At 37.8% G+C, this 5,000-nt stretch overlaps 1 protein-coding gene across 1 annotated transcript in view; it reads left to right on the forward strand.

Annotated features, from left to right (window-relative positions):
* Positions 1 to 5,000, forward strand: part of MINK1 (misshapen like kinase 1) — a 1,658,622-nt gene that overhangs the window by 1,087,680 nt on the left and 565,942 nt on the right. The window lies entirely within an intron of this gene.

Genomic DNA, 5,000 nt, shown 5'->3' on the forward strand with positions numbered 1-5,000 from the left:
ATATATATATATGCATATAGAAAACTTCTGGGGAACTAATGTACACAAGGAAAGTAAGTTACGAAGTAAGTATTGTAGTGGAAATGATCCAGCAAGTAAAATCCACAGTGGCTAAAGGAATCAGTCCATGTGTTAACAGAAACCAAAAAAACTTATCAAGCTACGTGCAATCCGTAACACTAGTTGTGATCAAGAACAATATTAGTTTAAGAAATCCGAGATCAAAGTCTAAACAGTGCAGTATAGCTGTAAAAAATCCCGTAAGCAAGGGAAAACAACTTGCAATCATATGAGAGGTTTATTTGATTCAATTTCCAAACAAAACGGAACATCTACCAGTAATAATCCAATTGTTTCAGTGAAGTATAACACAGTAAACTAAACTTAAACTGACGATCAAGAAATCAATCCTTATGAAATCAATCCTTAAGCGCTTTCATTCCTTAACAAATTGGAACTTCTTCAGAATAAATCATTCGTAAAGAGGGACATACTTATATAATGTGATTTTAAACATCATGAAGGACTATAGAGTCATTGAACCAATAACAGGCATCCAACAATGAAAGAATAAGCCTATGTAAGCCAGTAAAAACGTGTGCAGTTCTCAGTAAACCAATAGGATGGATAACTAACTACTAATCTAACCAATCATGGGTGGAAAGTAGTAAGCCAATAGGCTGTCAAGCAGAATCTGTAAAACCTATCAGGAGAAATAAGCAGTAAACCAATAAGCTAACAATAATTAGCATGTACGTTAGTGATAGGCTGTACAACCAATAGAGGATAAAAACTAATAAAAAGTAAGGCACAGTTCATACGGAACAATGGTTAATCAATGAACATAGTTAACACAAGAGACAAACTACCTATAGACATATGTACCTATGCAATGGGTGGCAAACCGCAGAGGGAACCAACCATTGTAGTAAAGTCACATTTGCCATCGCAAAGCACATTTCAAATTAATATAGTCATTAATTCCTGGTGGTGAGTCAGCTCCCAGCACGAGCTGCCACCGAAGTTCCTTAAATTCAAGTAAAGTGTTTAAATCTCCAACAAATGGTTGCAGTTGCTCAATAACAGTAAAATGGAAAGTGGAGAAGTTAATACACGATAAAGAATGTTTCCCTAATGCATTGCTAGAGTCTTGAGATCTGATGGCCGCACAGTGTTCTTTTATGCGGTCTGAAAGCTTTCGAGTAGTCTTTCCGATGTAGAAAGCCTTGCAAGAGGCACAGAACGCAGCATATACCACATTCGTGGAATGGCAAAAATAGTGTCCATAATGTTTAACTGTAGTTTTGCAATGTGGGAAGTGAACTGTATGTCCAACCAGAATGTATTGGCATGCCACGCAAGAGTTACAAGTGAACATTCCGGGGGGGTTACTTGCTGTTTTATCAGTAGTGGTGAAGCTGGGCTGGTCCCGGTTTTCAAACTTCGCACGAAGGGTGCTAGTTCTTTTGTAAGAAAATAGTGGTTGTGCACCCAAGGCACTATGAAGCTCCCTATTCGTAGAAACAATGTTCCAGTTTTTTAGTATGATGTTGCGGATACTCTGCATGTCCCTTGAAATTGGTAGAGGGAAACTGCAGTGTCTATCAGAGGAGTTAGAGTCAAGTGTAGGTTTAGGAGTAAATCCACATTTTAAAATAGGAGGGTGGCGTGAATGTCTAGCCATAGTGATCTCCTCCGCAATACGCTGCACTAAAGATGTCGGATAATGTCTTTGGAGAAATAAATGCTTAAGAAAGGCAGCCTCTTTTAAAAAAGTGGTGTCTTCGCTGGTTAAGCGTGAAAGTCTGATAAACTGACTTTTTATGACATTAGACTTCATAAAGAAAGGGTGGGAGCTCGTGAAGTCTAAAAAATTATTACGATAAGTTTCTTTCCTGTAGATAGTGGAGATTAGCTGGTTGTTGGTTTTATCCAGTGTGATGTAGGTGTCTAAGAATGGTACTGAATCACCAATAGACGAGACTTGGAATGACAAAAACTGTAAACTGTTAGACAAAGTAGTAATGAAAGTGTCTAAATCATCACGAGTCCCATTCCAAATAAAAAAGACGTCGTCAATGTAACGACGGTATAGTACTACTTTATGGAATCCAGGAAGAGAGCCTAAATTGTCCGTTTCCCAGGAACTAAGGACTATATTCGCGTAAGCTGGGGCCATTTTTGAGCCCATAGCTACACCTTTCACTTGTTGATAGACACGTTTGTTGAAGAAAAAAAAGTTATTTTGTAGCACTACTGCAATAAGAGAGAGCACAGTGTCAATTCTATTAATGTTAAGTTGTGAGTTATTCAACAGATAGTTTTTCACTTTTTCCAAGCCAATGTTATGTGGTATGTTAGTGTAGAGAGAAACGATATCAAGGGTAACTAAAATGCAGTCATTGAGGTCCGCTTTTAGTAGAAATAAATCATTTAAAAAATTCCATGAATCTTTTAAATAAAAAGGAGCTTGCTGCATGATAGGGTTTAGAATGTGGTCTATCAGTTCAGAAATCTTCTCAGTTTTTGTTCTTTTATTAGAAATAATGTGTCTGAACGGGGGTTTTTTGCATCCTTATGTATTTTAGGTATGCCAAAAAGTTTGCCAAGTGATGGTTTAGTGACTTGCATGAAGTAGTATTCATCTGAAGTGATGTCATTGTTTATTTTTAATTGAGACAAGAAGAAATCTAATTTTTCAAAATGATGAAAGACAACATCAAGGGTGACTGCATTAAAGTACATGCTGTCTTGTAAATCTTGTTCAATAGCCTTAATGTAGTCTGACTGTTCCATAAGTACTGTGCCAGTGCCCTTGTCAGCACGCATTATTCTCAAGGAACGGTCATTTTGTAACTCAGCCATTGCTTTTTTTTCTGCATTCGAAATGTTGAACCACTTAAAAGACGTAGGAGTGTTTGTCAGATTCCTGAGTTCAGTTTCACAAACATTCAAAAAAGTATGTAAAGTGTTATTTAGGACCGGGTTATACATACTTTTCGTTCTTAAAGGGACAGTGGGTGAGTAATATCAGAGGAGTCAGTGTCAGAATTAGATTCCTCAGCACATAAAGCTTTAAGGTTTAATTTTCTTACAAACAGCCGTAGGTCCAGTAAGACATCCTGTGGAGAGGCTCGCTGAGCTGGAATGAAGGTGAAGCCTTTATTTAAAAGTGAGATATGTTCAGGTGGAAGCTTGCGTTGTGTTAAATTAAAAACTGCACATTGAACTGTTGGTAGGTTGAGGTTTAGTGCAGAATCAAGCCTATTACTGTTCACATGTTGGCCCGAATGGTTAGTTAATGAAGAATCATTGGCTGTAGGAAGCTCATTCAATTGCGGTAGAAGCTCCGGGTTCTCATCGGAGTTCCTAAGTTGAAAAATCTCCTGTTGTTGCCTCTGGCTCTGGTTCTGCCACCCCCTCTGAAGTGGCGTTGTGGTGTGAAATTGCGAGGTGACTGATCTTGGGCTGGAAGTGATAAAAAATCTTCCGTTGAGGTGTGTGAAGGCAAATTATTAACAAGAGTGGTTTCAGTGCTTAGATCGGAAGGCATTGAAGTATTCAAACCCTGAGGCTGTGGGTAAGTATGTCTTTGAGGAGTGTCGTTAAACTGTCTTGTTAAATTGTGTCTATTATCATGCTGATTAAAAGGCTGGTTTCGAGGTAAAGCAGGGTTTCTGAACTGGAGTGTTGGATATGCGCGATGATTTTTGTATTGCCATAGATCTCTCTGTATCTTCTTATTTTTTCTTTGAACAATAGTGGCTATAAGTCTGTTAATTTTCGGTCCAATACCGTCATATAATATTTGAGTTGCTAAAAATTGTGGATGTTTCTTAATGCGGTCATGTAGAGCAGTAATATCTAGCTTGATTTGCTCCATGGTGGTGTTATTCGATTTAATGAGAAGTTTAATGATTTGAATGCCAGTGTCATTAAACAAATCAGTAAGGTCAGTGTAAAGTTGAGAACCAGGTTTAGTCTGATTGGGGTATTTATAAAGTCTTAAGCCTTGCGGGACTATATTCAGTTCAATGCAAGCTTCCAAGTATAAGTTGTCATATTCAAGGTTCTTGTATGACATTAACAATCTCTCCAGTTTGTAAATTAAATCCTTGCATTCATTATTATGATGAGAATTGTTAAGTGGATTAGTTGGTCTTGAATTTGAGTTTTGTCCTATGAACGGGTTAGGTGGCGTATCATTGGCTACAAATTCCATAATAGAAGAAGCAGCGGAAGACGAAGTCGAAGATTCCGAGCTATCTGAAGATGAATCATCTGTGCTGTTTGTAGTATTCGAATCCTGTTGCGAAGTTTCCGGATTATTGTGAAGACTATGATATTGTAACAAAAGATCTGTAGTTCTGTCATTATTTTCCTTTAAGGTTTGTATTAATGCAGACAGTCCAGGTGGAACTCCTTGCCCGATGTTCATGCGAGGCGGTAGTCCATTACGGAGACATGCTTGTTGGGTAGGCATGGTAGGAACCGCTAAATGCGGAAAGTAGTACACTCAATAATAAACCGCTGGTCACAGAAGAAAATTTAGTTATGTAATAAAAAACTTCTGGGGAACAAATAACCCTGGCCTAGTGTTTTACAAAGTAAGTATTAGTGGAAATATCCCATGGCGTAAATCCTAGTAATGCCGCACCATTAATCAGTCCATGTTAGCGAAACCAAAAAACTTAGCAGCTACGGTAATCCAGTAGCACTAGTTGTAAGCAAGAACATGTATATTATGAAATCCGCGATCAGAGTCCTGTCTTTGCAGTTAAGCTGTAAAAATCCATTCACATAGGGAAAACAACTTCCAATCGAATGAGTGTTTTATTTGTTTCAAATTCCAAACAAAACAGAACTTCAACCTGTATTATTTAAAACGTTCCGGTGAAAAGCAATACTGTAAACTTCAAACAATGAAATCAATCCTTTAGCGCTTTCATTCCTTAACAAATTGGAACTTCTTCAGAATAAGTTTTTTGTCAAGAGGGACA

The sequence above is a fragment of the Protopterus annectens genome, chromosome 7.part0, assembly GCF_019279795.1.
Source record: "Protopterus annectens isolate FY-2018-M chromosome 7.part0, PAN1.0, whole genome shotgun sequence".
Taxonomy (NCBI): Eukaryota; Metazoa; Chordata; order Ceratodontiformes; family Protopteridae; genus Protopterus; species Protopterus annectens.